At 54.8% G+C, this 17839-nt stretch overlaps 2 protein-coding genes across 6 annotated transcripts in view; one reads left to right on the top strand and one right to left on the bottom strand.

Moving 5' to 3' along the window:
* The window catches only part of LOC144937189 (uncharacterized), a 145592-nt gene extending 128723 nt beyond the window's left edge, over nt 1-16869 (bottom strand). The window contains exon 1 of one of the 3 annotated variants that reach the window (XR_013637586.1): nt 16793-16869. The gene's annotated coding sequence lies outside the window, so the exon portion shown is untranslated. Of the gene's footprint in view, nt 1-1786; nt 1816-2705; nt 3076-16792 lie in introns of those variants that run through there. The other 2 variants (XR_013637582.1, XR_013637587.1) reach the window with 2 other exon arrangements.
* LOC144937192 (homeobox protein otx5-A-like) overlaps nt 1-17839 on the top strand; it is a 54225-nt gene that overhangs the window by 546 nt on the left and 35840 nt on the right. The window contains exons 1-2 of one of the 3 annotated variants that reach the window (XM_078864526.1): nt 16823-16905; nt 17293-17426. The exons of 1 other annotated variant lie outside the window; for it this stretch is intronic. The gene's annotated coding sequence lies outside the window, so the exon portion shown is untranslated. Of the gene's footprint in view, nt 1-4734; nt 5254-16822; nt 16906-17292; nt 17427-17839 lie in introns of those variants that run through there. One more of the 3 variants, XM_078864527.1, reaches the window with a different exon arrangement.

Here is a 17839-nt window from a genome sequence, read left to right as displayed (position 1 = left end):
CTCTAGATCGACCCAGCATGAAACCAAGTACATGTGATCTAAACATCGCCACTGGGGAGACGAAGGCCACCCCACCCCTTCGTGCCAGTTTACAGCACTTGCCCCAACAGTCTGGTGAAGTCTACACGGGGGATCTTTGTATTTTGCAGTATATATGTACGCATACAAGTGCTGTACAGTCTGTAACCAACTATTGATTGTGACATGCGTGTTTTACGTATGTTAATATTTCTATAACTTAACATGTGCATGTGTGAAACGAGATATGTATGCATAATATATGTATTACATAGTATATGTACATTATTTGTATACAAAGTTAGTTATAAATATACATGTATTTGCCTTTGCGTACACGTAAACGGAGTTTATCTTACACGATGGTATGTTGTAAGTATACACGTTTAATATATGTCTATAAATTGGCATTACACTACCAGTGGGTATGCTTCCAAGCACAAATTTTTCTACTGTTTTGTTACTTTTATATACCAGGTAAAAGTCACTGAGCTAGTAGCTCTACAAATAATAGCTCAACGAAGCGGCTGACATAGAAATGTATCGTCGTTGCCACATTTAAGTGGACGCATGTTTCTAAACGTGGAGGGAAAACCCCGGAGGACTCTAAGAAGAATCCACGCGACCACGGGGAGAACGGAAAAAAAATGTCAGGATCGGGATCGAACGCACGACTTCCTGCAGACCTGGCAAGGGAGTTAACAGCCCCGCACCGCGGCGCCCCTGTGTATGGCAGCAAGCATGGACATCGCTACGCAATGCACACGTGGCACCATGCACTATGTTACCACAGTGTGTGTATACACGAGCAAACTATGTATTACATACCATGTGCATGTACGTGTGCATGTGTATGTTACTACACTGTGTACGTGTGTATAGTTATGCCATACCTGTCAACCCCTTATCGGTGCCCTACCCTATTACAAACCAATTAAGACCGTATTGGTCACCCCGTGCCCTTATAAATCTCAACGTTCATCCCAACACAAGGGAGAAACACAAACGAATAGACAAAATGTTTTCATTTTGTTTTGGCCGTAATGAAACGGCTGTACGCAGTGTGGACCTGAAAACTCGATTTCCATGTACAAAAACACGGGGTGAACCGTATGGGTTTGATAGGTGTGTTATACTGTGTGTGCATCTGTGCAGTGTATGTATGTACATGTACTTAACTGCAGTGAGTAGGCTATGCGTGCATACAAAAATGACGTTGGTATATTTGTGTAATTAAAAAAACCTCATTAAGCGCTGTCGTTGAGACTCGTGGCTAATTGTATAAATAATGTTTACTCCCACAATAATACTACGGGGTGGGTCAGTGGCGCAGTTAGTGCGCTGACCTCGGCCACCCGAGTTCGACTCCTGGCCACGGGTAACATCAGCAGCAGCAGCAAGCGATATCAAAACAGGTCCCAGACCACCAACTCTCACTTCCCGGCGTGGTGAAGTATGGTCAAACAGCCCCCGTCCCTCACCCTGCGTGGGTAGGCGATCACCAGTAGCGGATTGACAAAGGTCTGCAATTGTTATCATTGTTATGGAGACTGTGCATATTCGTGTTTGTGCGCATACACGTACAAGAGCATGTACGTACTGTATATCCTGCACGTGTGTATGCATATCTGCATGTTATCAGCCCGTGCAGAGTCAATACGGCGCACACTCTGCCCGAGTGCAAAGACATCAAAGGCAGACGGACACACCACGCACACGCGGAGTTGTGTGGCTATGCGTGGCCACTCAGCCCATGAGCAAACCTCACCGGAATGCGCCCCATCCCGTTCCATCTTGGGAAGCTAAGCAGGCTGTGAGCCTGGAGAGGCTGCGTGAGTGGAGGAGCGGTGCCCTTCGCGCGCCTGCCAGGTTTCGCAGAGGCGAGCTCGGAGCTCCATCACAGGTGCTCGCGAACAGCACTTGCCCCGACAGTCTGTTACAGGCTATACGGGAGATCTTTGTCTTTGAAGCAGTGGCTGCCAGCGGATGGCAGTGCAGTATCATCTATTGTACTGTACCGCTGTGCTCATCTGTCTATGCTCGCCTTCGCCCCCCCCCTCCCCCTCAAGACGTGGGGAGGCCTTAATCCAGCAGTGGATTGGCAGAAGCAACTCTGCACACCTCGCAAGCGCGCATCGCAGCAGCATCCTCCACTCATCGATGGGACCCACCGTGGTGGAGCGGTGGCGCAGCGGTTAGCGCACTGCCCTCTGGCCCCGGCAAGCTAAGTTGGAATCCCGGTCACGGCGAACATCAGCGATGAGTGAACCCGGCTGCCCCCCTCTCCTCCACCGACCCGCGCGTGCTCAGACAACCCCCATGATGAACGAGACGGCGCGAGGGAGGCCTTAATCCAGCAGTGGATCGACCTGGGGGCTATAAATGAAAGCACAACGACAATGACCCCCCCCCCCCCCTCTAGCCTAAACAAACCTTTTTGGGGAAAATATTGTGAGCGAGCACCTATGCGGAGGTGGGTGACCAACACCACGCCCGACCGCCTTTGTCTCCCCAGTGGCGATGTTTACACACCGCACCAGGTACTCATTTGAGGCTGAGTCGACCCAGGGGAGGCCCAGGACCGGTTCGGTGTCGTAGCGCAGCGCAGCGCTCACCGCCACCCAACAACTTGCGGGGCAGACCGGAGCGGTGGCTGCGTTTGCCCGGGGCATGGGGGGGATTCGTACCTTGCGAGCTCCTCCCGAAGCAGCCACCGCGACTCCCCGTCTCTCCGGCTCCCTCCCCGCTCCCTCCCCGTCTCTCCCGGCCCCCTCCCGGCTCCCTCCCCGTCTCTCCCCGCTCCCTCCCTGGGTTTGCCCGCTGCCCGGCGCCCCCCTCCCTTAACTCTCGAGCTCACAGCCCCTCTCCCAACACTGCCCGCGGCGTTGCGTCAGCGCGAGACACCCTGCACGGATTCCGCGGGCACAGCGCGCGGATCACGCGCGCGCTACAATCACAACAACAGTGGCGATGATCACAACAACGGTCACGATGATCACAACAAATGTCACGATCACAACAGCAGTCGCGATGTTCACGATGGCAGTCACAGTGATGGCAATCACAACAATATTCACAGTGGTCACAATCACAACAGTGACATTGACCACAATCGCAACAACAATCACAATGATCACAATCACAACCAGTAATAATGGTCACAATCACAACGACAGTCACAATGATCATAATCACAACAACAATCACAATGATCATAATCACAACGACAGTCACAATGATCATAATCACAACAACAATCACAATGATCACAATCACAACGATCGGGTCTCCAACCTTCATGCCGCACAACGCATTCCGTAATCACACTGTGGCATTAGGAAGGATGTGCGACGTTTCGGATAATGGCCCTTTTTCATCATAGAGGGGCGACTGCCTCGTGGCCTCCTGTACTCTCGCACCGTACTTGAGCACCGGTTCGGTTCCCGACAAGACACAGACAAAGATCCCCCGTGTAGGCAACGCAGGTTGTTGGGGCAAGTGCGATTAGCGAGCGCCTATGAAAGCCAGCACGACCCACGGGGGAAAGGGGCAGTGTGGCCAGAACCCCGCCCGACCGCCTTTGTCCGCCACGGCGCTGATGTTTGCACACTGCTTCAGGTACTCATTTAAGTCCGAGCCTACCTAGTGGAGGCCCAGAAGCGATGCAGAAGTCAGGTCACCGGGTTCGCAGCGCAATTCCCTACCCCACTACACACGTCAACACGGGCACGGCACACTCACGCATGCACACACGTGCATAAGCACTAACGTAAACAAACGCAGACGCGCACATACACGGACACGAGCAGAGGACGCACAGAAAGTCACACACGGACAAATGCACACACAAACACACAGAGACAGAGATACGCGCACACACACGCGTACATAAACAGACGCACACACCAAGGCAAATATCCCATGGATATCCCTAACAGACTGTTGGGGAAAGTGTTGCTAGCGAGCATCTGTGAAAGCCGAAACGGCACACGAGGAGTGGAGTTTTTTTCACCACTCCCGGCCGCCTTTGTCTCCCCAGTGGTGACCTTTACGCACCGCACCAGGTACTCTTATAAGGCTGAGTCAACCAAGGGGTTGACCAGGACCTGTTCAAATATTTGCCACTGTTTATAGATCGTGAGCGAGAATCCAACTCGGACCGCTGGGTTCGTAGCGTAGGGCGCTCACCGCTACAAAGACAAATATTCCCCGTATAGCCTTAACAGACTGTAGGGGCAAGTGCTGTTAGCGAGCACCTATGAAGGCCAGAACGGCACACAAGTGGGTGGGTGGCCAGCACCACGCTCAGCCGCCTTTGTCTTTCCAGTGGCGATGTTTTTACACACCGCACCAGGTACTCATTCGAGGCTGAATCGACCTAGGGGAGGTCCAGGACCGATTCAAATAATCGTCACTGATGTTGGCCCTGAGCGGGAATCCAACTCAGGTCACCCGGTTCGTAGCGCAGCGCACTAACCGCTACACTACCGCTCCCCTTACACTACACACACACACGTACACACGCTGAAGACACGTGCACACACACACACGTACGCGCGCGCATACATTCACGCACGCGCGTGAAACATTCTTCGCTGCACACCCCTCGACTCCCGACGCTTCCTCCGCGGACCTCGCCGATGAACGCATCGCGTTCTTGTTGTTGTTGTTATATTTGTTTGTGTAATCCTTTAATAGATATTGAATCTTGCAGCCGAATCCAGCGGAATGGGTGCAGGATTATGCTCCGGATATTAGACGCTGCATGTTGTAGGGGGGATCTGTCTCTCTCTCTCACTCGCTGGCTCCCCCTCTCTCCGGGCTCTCCCCACCGCTCCCTCTCTCTCTACACATATATATGTATCTTTTTTTTATTGCTACCGCTAGACCAGCCGCCGGTGACCGTCTCTAGCCAGCCAGTCACCGTGCGGCAGCAGAAGGCTCTCGGTCCGGCGAGAGATGCCCACTCAATTTGCGGTGATGAATTCATTTGTTCGCCGCGTCACTCCGGATTCCATCAGCGCCGCGTCCGGCCAGGGCAGCATCTGCCTTCGCGTCGACATCAGCGAATCATCGTAATTGTAGTACCGCTCGTGCACAACGCGCTTCGATAGCAGCCACGCACCCAGATCAAGTGTCCGGCAACAGCAGCAACAGCAGCAACAGCAACAGCAGCAGCCCGTGTTCATCCCCTCCTGGTGGATGTGGGTGGCGGAGTGAAGTGCACACGTGGAGGTATACACGGTGACACACACACAGTGGCACACACAGTGACACACACACACAGTGACACACACAGAGACGCACGCGCACACACGCGCGAGCGCACAGAGACATACAAAAACAAAGATCTCCCGTATAGCCTTCAAGAGACTTGGAACACGTGCTGTTAGCGAGCACCGATGAAGGCCTACACAAGACACGAGCCGCCTTTACAGACATACAAGGACAACACACGCGCACATACAGACACATACACACGCACACACAGACGCACATACGCGCACACACACACCACGCACACATGGTAAAGTTGAAAAAGTTCGGCTGTGATACCTCGGTTGCAGCTGTGGGTGAGTGGTGAGTCACTGAACACACACACACATGCCCATACATACACGCGCACAAATACACACCGGCACGCGTGCACGATGACGTACAGACGCACCCGTTAAAACATACAACGGCATAATCACACACACACACACACCATCACGGACACTCACTGTCGCAGACACACACACACGCATGCGCGCAGAAACATCCGCACATTCATGTGCGCACATTCAAGCACATATACTTTTACGCAAGCATACATATACACGTAGAACACACAGACACGCGGACACACATGCAGATACACTTACACAGTGCCATACGCACGCGCACGCACGCACGCGCAATCGGTGATGTCTCGTTACGCATGAAAACACAGCACACAGCACACGTGTGTGGATATGTTACGGAGAGCAGGAGATCATTCCTGCGCTCACGTGATCGCTCGGTAGGATAATGCCGATGATCATTATCATCATAACGGTTGTGATGATGATGACGATCATCATCATCATCATGATGGTGATGGAGTTAACGAGTCGCTGTTGTTCGTCGCACGAACTCGGCGCGCACTTTGACAGCCGCGATTCGAAGTCTCTCTCTCTCTATCTCTCGTAATTAATAACGGGGGTAATGCACGCGCGTATTGGTGCTCGACGTTCACGCGACGTTCACACGACGTTCGACACAAGAGCGCGTTCGCACGGCCGCGCACAGGCGACCTATAGGCGCGACGCTCACACCGTGGGCGCGCATCCACTGCATCTTTCTATCTATCTACACAAAAACAAACACCCACCCCTCCCCCATCCCCCGCATAGACCACACAGACTTGGGCCAAGTGCTCTGAGAGAGAACGGCACGCGAGGCGGCAAGTGGCCAGCACCACGCCCGGCCGCCTTTGTCTCCCTCCTGTCAATGTTTACACACACGGCTCCTAATACTGTACTCAGCTTCAGATAATCGTCACGGGTTGTTATTATCGGTAATCGAACTGGGGCCGCCGGGATCGTAGCGCGGCTTGCTAACCACTACACTACCGCTCCCCACTATATACTGTGTGTGTATGTATATGTGTGTGTGTATATGTGTGTGTGTATATATATATAGTAGTGTAGTGTAGCGGTTAGCGCGCTGCGCTATGAATCCGGCGACCCAGGTTCGATTCCCGTTCACGGCCAACACCATTGACGATTATCTGAACCGGTCCCGGGCCTCCCCTAGGTCGACTCAGCCTCAAATGAGTACCCGGTGCGGTGTGTAAACATCGCCACTGGGGAGACAAAGGCGGTCGGGCGTGGTGCTGGCCACCCACCCCCTCGTGTACCGTTCTGGCCTTCATAGGTGCTCGCTAACAGCACTTGCCCCTACAGTCTGTTAAGGCTATACGGGGGATCTTTGTGTATATATATATGTGTGTGTGTGCACGTGTACACGCACAGCGATAAATGCGACCAGAAATTCGTGAGCTATCGTCGCCTTCTAGGGTGATGCTGGTGGTGGTGATGTAAGTTCCGCGTGTACGGTCGAGTGCGTAATTCACGTCCGTGCGCCTGGGTCCTCGGGGGCGTACACGGACGGGTACCTGATGGGTACGCGCGCGCGAGGCTACATCCGCGGGGCGCAGCGTGTGCCTGGGTTCGTGCGCTGCGCGTGGGGGGGTCTCGGATACGCGGCTTAGTGGGGCGCACAGCGCGGCCCGTGGTCTCGTGCGCGCGACCGTGCAAGTAGCGGCTGCGTTCGTTGACGTTGGTGCGTGCGGCGGGAACACACGTGCGGTGGGCACACACGTGCGATGGGGACATACGTGCGGTGGGCACACGTGCGGTGGTGTTGGCAACAGTGCGTGGGGCCCGAGGCGTGCGGGTTTTTGGGGGAGTGGTTGAGCGACTAAGTTGGTGATCGACTGAGTGGGTGAAGGACTGAGTTGGTGAGCGACTGAGTGGATGAACGACTGAGTGGATGAATGACTGAGTGGACGAATGACTGAGTGGGTGAACGACTGAGTTGGTGAGCGACTGAGTGGATGAACGACTGAGTGGATGAACGACTGAGTGGATGGACGACTGAATTGATGAACGACTGAGTGGGTGAACGACTGAGTTGGTGAGCGACTGAGTGGGTGAACGACTGAGTGGATGAACGATTGAGTTGGTGAGCGACTGAGTTGGTGAATGACTGAGTGAGTGAACGACTGAGCAGGTGTGTTGGTGTCGGACCGTGGGTGAGTTTTTGCGAGGGTCCACGTCTTCCTCCTGCACACCACGACTGCAGGAGCGATCGCGTCGCATTTGTTTTGACCGGCCACACCCTGCTGACGAGACTCAGCAAAGTCGAAGCCGGTCGTGGGTTTGGTTGCTGGAAACGCGTTGGTCCAGAAGGCCACTATGCTGATGTGACGTGGGTTCGATCCAGACCCTGACGCCTGCTGTATATGTGTAGTTTGCATGCTCTCCTTGTGGTCGCGTGGATTTTTTTCTCCAAGTTCTCCGGGTTTTCCCTCCACATTTAGAATCAACGCCGCGCGTTTAGAGTAGTTGGTTACTGCTGTAAATGTCCACACGATGATAAGCCACTTCGTTTGAGCTAGCATTTGTGATAGCCAGATCGCTTCTGAAAAAAGTGCTGCATAGCTCAGTGGGGTCTTACCCGGTAAAATAAATAACGCAAATCGAAATGAGGCTTACTTGTATATTTGTGACAGCGAGACATACATTGTATTTGTGGGCTTCGCTACTAAGTTTCCAGTAATTACCTGCGCATTCGAGTGCCCGAAATTACATGTGTGTGTGAATATATGTAATGTGTGAATTAATGCTGAGTCCACTTAGCGTGGGTTTGCCCCCGTTGTGCACAAACACAACTCGGCATCCATCGGCCGAAAACATCTTTAAAAACAAATAAAACTCCCATTGCAGCAGCAGCAGGAACCTCTTGAGAAAGAGCCACACGACTCAGTGTGCCTCTCCTGGATACATCAGCGATGATTTTAGTTCCCGGTGGAGGGGCTTGGTCCACTTTTGCCGGCTTTAGCGTCGCACTCCACGGGAGGCGAATTACTCGGTCCACCGATGATGATGATGATGATGACGGCGCGCGTGTGAGTGTACGAGTGTGAGGCAGGATACGTGGCGCGATGTGGAACTCGAGGCGGCTGAAGCCTGCCCGCCCTCCGAGGGAAAACAATAAACTTCTCCTCCGCCAGTTATGGGACCCAAAGTCGAAAATTAGGTGCTGAGAATGTTTGTTCTAATTATCAGCATGAACTCAATTATGCTTCTGTCAAATGTCAGCTGTCTCGTAGCCCTTGTTTAACATCACTCGGTCGTCCATCCGTCACTCAGAGTCACGAGCCTACAGCGTATTAAATCCGGAGCGCGTGTGTGTGTGTATACACACCTAAAAGATCTGCTTCATTCTATACACAGTTATTTAAGAATACTCACGCACGCACAAAGGCAAAATCCACCCCCCCCAACGCCCCGGTGTCGATGAAGGGGCGGAACAGCGCACGAGGGGACTGGGTGGCCAGCACCAAGTCAGACCGCCTTTGTCTCCCTCGTGGCGATGTTTACACATCTCACTAGGTACACATTTGTGGCTGAGTCGACGTAGGGGAGGCCCAGGACCGCTTTTTTTATAATTGTCAGCGGCGATGGCCGTGAGCGGCAATCGAACTGGGGTCGCCGGGTTCGTCCCGCAGGGCGCTAACTCCCCAATACACAACAACAACAACAACCGCCATTCGCCACAGGCTATGTGCACGTTGAGGCCACGTGAAGTGTCGAACGCCCGCTGGCAGGAGGTCACGGGGCAGACCCAGCAGGTGCCACGGGTCGACTGACTGAGATGACTGCTGGCCGATGCACCACCTGTACCCCCAACTGTGCTAACTTTCTGAATTTTATCCGCCGGGCGCTCTACTCGTTGTTGTGAGCGTCGCTCCTCTGCCCTACGTTGTTGCTGGAGGGCGACTGCCTCCAACTGCCCAGCAGCGTCCTTCACGAGCCTCCTCACACAGAGGCCGATCTTGACACCGCTGGTACCGGTCTTTGGCAAGTCCACTCAGCTCCACATCCTCTTGTTCCACATCACTCCATCTCCTTTCTAGCCCGTGCCGCGCCCGCTTAGCCCCCTCTATCCGGCCGAACAATACCCATGCACACAGACACACAGTCTGTGCGCGTGTCAACCCACGGGCGTGAGAATAACGCCATCTAAATCAAAGTTCATAGCCATAATTTCCGCAGCAGGAATGAGACCATTTCACCCCAAGTTTTTGTTTTTTCTACGAGAGATGTAAGAGCGCCGGACTGACGCGTGGTATCACCCACATTCTTAGCACATGCGGTGTGTTTGGTTGGGTATACACTCCACGTTACTCCGTTACCACCACTCCGCGCCGTGCAATAATTCACTGTTGCGGGTTTATGGGGCGGCGTGTGTTTACGGCCACGCCTGAAGACGCCGCATGGAAGCGGTGTGCGTCTTCCATGCGGAGAGAGCGGTCCGGATGGAGCCTTGGAACCGTGACCCACGATGTGTCCGCGACGTGTCCGCGACGTGCGTTGTGCACACAGGGTCCCGTGGTGTATACACGGAGTGCTCTCGCCAACAGCAGCTGGCAATCCACGCCGGTCGAGAAAACCGCGAGCGCGACGGACTAAAACCCGGGGGCTTGCGGGCACGTGGAGACGGAGTGCGGTCGTGCCCGTGCGCGCGTGCATGAGGAGCGTACTTAGCAGATGTTACTCGCAATGAGAGAAGTGCCCTGAATTCACGTCCAACACTCCACGCCCTTCGAACTCCTTATCTTAACAACAGCTCAAACCTTCACCTTGTCAATAAATAGAGGTACATACAAAGGTACCCCCCATTCCCCGATCATTATAGCCTTGAACAGACTGTTTGGGCAAGTGCTGTTAGAGAGCACCCATTCAAGCGTAACACGAACCTCCCTGAGCACGTGTTCAACTTTCCAGAGTTGCACGCGAATGGATGATGCTGCTGCTGATGATGATATGCCTTCTGGGCCGATGCTTGTGACGGCTGAGTTGGTCGAGGTGCATGTGTGCCGAGTCGTGTGTGCGTCAGACTCGAGTTCACGAGCCATCGGCCAATGGAGTTCGGTGTTCGGTTGAACTGAGTTTGATTCGCACTGCGTTGGTAACTCTCACATGCGCGCTTGTGAACGGGGGGGGGGGGGGGGAGCGGTGGCGCAATGGTGAGCGTACGGGCGAAGCGAGTTCGATTCTCGCTCGTTGACGGATATCTGAACCGATCCTATACCCCCTAGGTCGACTCAGCCGTAAATAACAGCGTTGCGGCTAAAGAGGCGGTCATTGTGTGAGTCTGGCCACTCACTCCGTGGCTAACAACACTTACCCCAGCATACTGTCGAAGGCTATACGGGGCATCTTTGTCTGCGTTTGATATGATTCCCTCAAACGGAGACGCGGCAACGTGCACAACAGTTGCGCACATTGTGCGCATTTCTCGTTACAAAAAACGAGAGGGATCTGCAAAAAAAAAGACAAATCAGAGAAACATTGTGACAGTGACGGCGAGCGCGGGCCTGGGCCACGAGAAGTCATCGCGAGACGGGACGAGGGACGAGACTGGTAACGGAATGGCAGCCAAAGGAGGGAACGCGTCCACGAGGAGCAACCGCCGCGGAGATGGAGCGGCGATGTCAGCTCGGAGTGTCGAAGTGAGATGCTCATAGCAGCGGTGGACCGCGTGGAGAGGCCTTCATCCAGCGGTGGATAGACACTGCCTAATGATGATGATGATGGGATGATGCCCAGCATTGAGAGCGCGCAATTGAGACGCTGAGTGGGGTTCGATTGTCCTTCCTCGCGGAGGGGGGTTGGGTGGAATTACATCTCACGTGACCTCTGTCTCCTCGACAGACCTGTTCTCCACCTGAGGACGGCTACTTGCGTTGTGGCCGAAACGTCGTGAGAATGATTTTATTATGTTTTATTTGTATTATTTTATTATTTCAATTCTACGTGACCTTACCGAAAAAACCAAGAAGATGAATCCCTGCAGTCACGAAAGCTTTAAATCGAAAAATAGGTACCACAGTCGTAGTAGCAGCAGCAGCAGACGAAGATTCTCCTTTCAGACAACAAGTCTCCCCCTCTCTCTCTGTCCCTCGCTCTCTCTCTCGCTCTGTGTGTGTCTCGAGTGGGAGGGCGAGGTTGTCGCATGGTTGTAGATAACCATGGAGCACGTGTGGAGCGGCGGTGGCGGCGGTGGTAGTGCAGTGGCGTGGTTCTTGCGCTGCGCTGCGAACCGAGCGACCTGAATTCGAGTGCCGGCCACGGATTTAAAATCAGCGGCGAGAGATGTCTAGACCGGGGCCTGCATGGGCACCACCACCGGTCACGAACCCGCAATGACCAGCGTGGTGAAGTATGGTCAAACAGCCTCCCCGTGACCGCTATAGGGCGTACGGAGACCTTCATCCAGTTGTGGCTTCACGAAGGGGCTGTAAATGATGGTGTGTGTGTATGTGTGCACTATTGTTCTATACACACGGGATAGTAATATCCATGATCATGCTGTACGGACATTATAATTAGGGAGCTGTTTTGGAAGTGGTGTAAAATTACAACCAAACCATAAACCCATCCACCTCCATTATTAACAATGCCTGACAGCTAAAACAAATACATAGCAAGCGGGGACTAACGTTTCGTGCAATGACCCTGCACAACATACATACATTCAGAGAGAAAGACCAACGGGGATTACGAGTGACGTGGTCTAAACCAGACTCGTCTCAGCCATAGGAATGTGGAATTTCCACCACCGGCTCAACAAAGCTGGAGGCAGGATGATGGGCGGGAAATCCACTTTCGCTTTTAACGCAACGAACGCCTGCGAGCGGGGAGATACAAAGGCGGAGTGGAAGGGTACGGGAGGAGAGAAATCTGATTACTGCGGCCGCTTCGTGCGAAGAGGCGTTAGACCGCCCCCACCACCCATCCCCCCCCCCCCGCCTCCCCAATTAATGTCAACAGACTCGCGACTGCGGCTGCAGCAAGAATGATTTGCAAAACGAAAAAAAAGCGGCCCTTGGAGATCATATTAACCTTTGGCGACCCGGGTTAGCGCCCGCGCGGTGTTGCTACCCCCACGTGCTTCTCTATCAGCAGCGGCAGCGCGCGGAGGCTCTGGGCTAGTCACGCGCGGACAGCGGTCGGAGGACAGAGGAAGCGGCAGGGGCAGCAGACCGAGCGATACACACAGCACTCGTTGTGTGTTGTGTATTGCGATACACAAATCGTGTTGTGTATTGCAGAGGCGCAACGGGGAGCGTCGCTCGTCGCAACGGAACTCGCCCGAGTTGGCCGCGTGTGTTGCGCCGCCGATGAGAGCGAACGGCGTGGGACTGCTGCTGCTGCTGCTGTTGTTGTTGTTATTGTCGTCACATCGCGGGGTCGTGAGAGGTGGTGACGGCAGCGGTCCGGGGAGACCTTTAGCAGTGGATTGACCATGGCTAATGATGTTGATGATGAATAAATACATTCAATCGCTGCGACGCATTGGTGCTTCTTTGAACGGTTCGCAGGCAGCGCGTTAATCGTTGCCGTTAGCGTTGTTGATGCTGCGTTTGTTTGACGATGCGGATTTCACCGCCGAATCTGGCAACCCGCGTGTGTTTGGTGTGATTTGAATAAACATTCACGCAGTGCAACAGGGGGAGCGACCGAGCAGCGGCGAGGGCACGGCATTTCAAACTCAAAAAACCCGAGTTCGAGTCTCGGCCAGGGTTTTAAATTGAGTGTCGAGTGAAATGTGACCCGGTCCTGACTGTGTCGCGTTCCGCCAGCCCCGGTCTGACCATCACGGTGAAGTATGGCCAAACGGTCAACACGATGCGTGCAGGCTTTCATTCAGCAGTGGATTGATAAAGGGCCGTGCATCATGACACATTCGTATTATTATTCGAAAGATGTCTAATTATCAGCATGTCCTGGGCAGTTATCACGCAACATATGTTCGTGTGCTTGTACTCGTAACCGGCCGCTTTCTATCGGCTTTAGCGTCTCACTCAACGGGAGGCAAGCTACTCGGTTCACTGATGATGGGTTCGTGTATTGAGTGAGTGTGCAACAGGCGAACCGATGTGGAACTCTGGAGCGAGCCGTCTTTGCTTCTGAACTCACTCAGCTCGGCGCCCTCCTTTCTGAGAGGCGCAACAACAACAACAACAACAAAAAGAACCGCTCAAATTTCGTTCTTCATCTTCGCGATGTTGATAATTATTCGCGACGAATTTCAGCTTTCCAACCAACCCTCCTTGAACGTCGTTCCCACGAAGGCGATGAGCCGGTGGGTCACGGCGGTTCGTGTGCAAGAGACGCGCGGCACGGGTCGGGAGAGACGACGCTTGGTTTGATGCAACGTAAGAGTCACAACTCCACGGACTCGCCGTGGAGACGGGGAATTCGCTGTGACACTCGAACGCGCCATCCGTCCCGCTAGACGGGGATTGGGATTGATTACCGAGGGTCAAGATTCATAAAGGGGTGGCAGCCGTGGAATGGAATGTGTCCGAGAGTAATCCCTCCGCCGTGGAGATGGAGCGATGAATCATTATGTTCACTCGCTGGATTATTCCATCGCAGGATCGTGAACCGTGGCGGAGGCTTTCGGAGGCCTCCATCCAGCAGTGGGTCGACCATGGCTTGTTAATTATGATGATACACCTCTTGGAGTTATCATTTTAGATTGCTATGTTTTGTCTCACAAGAACTCCAACCCCTACCCCATTAAGGCGCTACTCCATCGTAAAGACAACAGCGTTTGGGGTTATCATTATTAATATTATTACGCGCGAGAATTTGCGTCAGAGAAGCATGAATATCTCGTCCATCGCCACCGCTGACGACGAGCGAGTGAATTTCCTGTGGGCGAGTTCTGGGGAGTTCGACAGCATCAATCACCGCGGTGATCCAGTCCGCACGGCAGAAGCGAATGCAGTCTATGTATCATCATCATCAGCAGCAGCAGCAGCGGCGGCGGCGGCGGGCGTAATCAATCCACTGCTGGATAAAGGACCCCTCTGCAAAGGCGGTTGTGGTGTAAACGCGGCGTGTACACATCACGTGTCGAGGACGGCCGCACCACGGATGGCATCTCGGGGGACGAGTGGCGGACCGCTTTGTGTGGGTGAAGACGCATTAGCTCGGTTTCCCGTGCGTCGCGCCGAGAAAGGCGGGATGGTGCGCATTAACCGCCGCGGCTGAAGGAAGGCGTCTGAGAGAGAGAGAGAAGAGAGAGAGAGAAAGGGGAACTAAATAAAGAAAAGGAGGGTGGAAAAAAAATCCCTCGGGGGAAAAAAGAGGCGCGCGTACACAAAGGCCCGCGGCCACATACGGGGCCGGCACGGCGCGGCCTTTGCCCGTCGGTGGCCGCGCGCTTCGGGCCGAAGCGCATTCACCTGGGGGGGGGGCTCGCAGAATGGGAATAGGACCTCGCCCGCGGGGTTCAGAGACTGGGGGGGGGGGGGGGGGCAGGACCCAACTAACACCCCCACCTCGGCAGACGCAACCTCCACCAAACCTCCCCAACCACCCATGCCAGGGCCAGCACCGGCAAAGCGCGTATTGAGGGGGGGGGGGGGGGGGCGTTGGTCTTGCTGGGGTCGTTGCGAGGGGGGTAGAGGGGGTTGGGGGCTTTGAAGGTGGTGAACAATCGTGGCCCCTCCATCCCCTCGCCACGGCAGCCACCACCTTCCCCTCCTCCACCGCACCAGGTTTTTTTCCGATCACCAGAGCTGATCCCTTCTCGTTCACTGCACAACCCTTTCAGCGAAAGCCCCCACCCCTCCACTCCCCTACTCCCCCACCACCTCCGAATAGCAATAGGGTCTAATCTGGCATTCAGCCGGGCCCGACCATTTTCCACTTTAGGGCGAACAGCGCAGGGCGCGAACAAAGCCCGGCGCACAACTGAAATCCAATACTGCCATTTTAAGAAAATCCGAACACACGTTAACGCGCCGGCCACGGCGTGTCGCGCCGCCGTCGTCGTTCTCGTCTTCGTCGCTGTTCTCGGGCGACGCGCACCACGTCGAGATTCGCGATGGTCGCGCTGGTTTTTTATGTCGCTCCCCGCGGCTCCACGGAAGCAGTCGCGGAGTCGCGGTTCCTCCGCACCGCGCGCCGCCCGTGCCACCACGGGCTTCGCGACTCCAATCCGAGCGGAAAGTCGACGCTTATATGAATACATATTCATAGCATACACACGCGCACACGCACGCGCGCGTCGAGAAGACGCCGACCACAATTGTAATAATTATGAATTTTCTAAAACAAAACAATTAAATGTGTTCGCGCTATAAAAGCTGGAGTCGAACCCGCGAAACTCTGGATTGCGAGTCTAGTTCGCTGACCATCACGCGACCACTGTGGCAGCAGCAGCAGCTGCTGCAGCAGCATCATCGTCGACCGAGACACGAAGCTGTAATCCGCGTCGCGGGTCGCACCGCGCGGCGTTCCTTCAAGAGACTGACGATGTCCGACGTTCCGAGTGGCAGCTTCTCCTCCTTAAACTCCAGACAAAGCTGCCCACCCACCCCCCCACCCACCACCGCACGCAGAACGTGAAGCGAAACGTCGGGACATCGTTCCGAACGGCACGCGGCACAAACCCGAAAACCCCACACGGGAGAGCGACACAGCAGCCAGCAGCAGAGCCGAGAAGGCACCCACCCACTCGGCAGCAGGGCGACTGATCACCAAGCACAAAGTTTTTGCGCGATGCCGATACGAGCGACAACCTCGGGCATGCGACCGTGCCCAGACAAAACGGACGCCGCCAGAACATCCCCGGAGCTCCCAACTCCCAGTCCCGATGCGAACAAACAAACGAACAACAACAACAACAACAGCAGCCGCCGCCGCCGCCGTGGTAGAATGCGCACAACAAACAGCACTGCGCGGCAAAGACTCGTTCATTCACAGCAGTTAATGAATACACGCGAAGTGAATCGAGTGGCGTGCCGCTAGCGGCTGCGGCGATACGGGGACCCGGACGGGTGCCGAAGCGCGACCGGGAGACTCGTGGATTTGATGCGAATCAAACACGAGTCCGGATTAATCCCAGCAGCCCCCCCCCTCCCGCCCCACCAAGGCGTGCACACCGCGCGCACAGACACACACGGACACACAGGGACACACCTCACCACCACCACCCCTACCTCGAGCCGCTGCGCTGATTGGCGCTCGCTGTGGCTGACATCACTTGCGGACGGATAGGAGGACGCGAAGCGATGAGGGTCTCTCCGTCACTCCAGCCCGTGTCCACACACCGGCAAGTTAACATCGTCCTTCGTGGTGTCGCCAGCCACCCCTCCTCCTCCTCCTCCTCCTCTTTATCCTCCTCTATCGCCATCACTATCACCAACGAACACCACTATCACTAACTACCATCACCATCACCACCGCCGCCCCCTCTGCCACGATACACCAACATCTCCACCCCCACACCGAATGCGCGCTCGAGCACGGCTCCGCGCCCGTGCATCATCGCCTTCTTCATCATCATCATCAGCAGCAGCAGCCACTACGCTGCTCAGGTGCCCAATCATCACCATCAGCAGCATCGTTCTCCTCATCATCATCATCATCGTCATTCAGGAAATCCGAGCAGCCCGTGGATTTGCAGGAGAGAATTAACGAAGTTGCGCGCCTCGTTCAGAGCGTGACGCAGAGAGAGGGACGGAGGGAAGCGCTCAATCGCCTTCTTCTCGTCCGTCCGGCCGCACTCCGCCGATCCGCGCCCCTCGCTCCTCCGCGCGTCTCTCGTCTCGTCTCCCCGACCTTCTCTCTGCGGTGAGTTCGCCAACGGGCGCACCAGCGGCTCGCCACGGCCACAGCAGCGACATCAACAACAATTAAACAACAGGCTGGTCACGGCCGCTCCCGCGCGCGTCGCCCCCTTCGAGAGATTCAGGGTCAGGAGAAGAAGAAAGATTAAAGAAATCCGATTCTCAATAAATTAAATCAACCTCGGGTCAGCGGCACCACCGGAGATAAAATGTTGGATGTTACTCCACGAATGTAACAACGCGCCAGGGCCGTCAGGGACTTAGCGGCCGTGACGAGTATCCACGTTGCTGTGAGCTATCTCGAGTGTGTTGTCCTCTGTGGGCCATATCCAGTGTGTTGTGTTCTGTGGGTCATGGACAGTGTGTTGTGTTCTGTGGGTCATGTCCAGTGTGTTGTGTTCTGTGGGCCATGTCCAG

This window comes from Lampetra fluviatilis, chromosome 18, assembly GCF_964198595.1.
Source record: "Lampetra fluviatilis chromosome 18, kcLamFluv1.1, whole genome shotgun sequence".
In the NCBI taxonomy this organism is placed as follows: Eukaryota; Metazoa; Chordata; class Hyperoartia; order Petromyzontiformes; family Petromyzontidae; genus Lampetra; species Lampetra fluviatilis.
The sequence above is the reverse complement of the archived record's forward strand: the minus strand, read 5'-3'. Positions and strand labels throughout refer to the sequence as shown.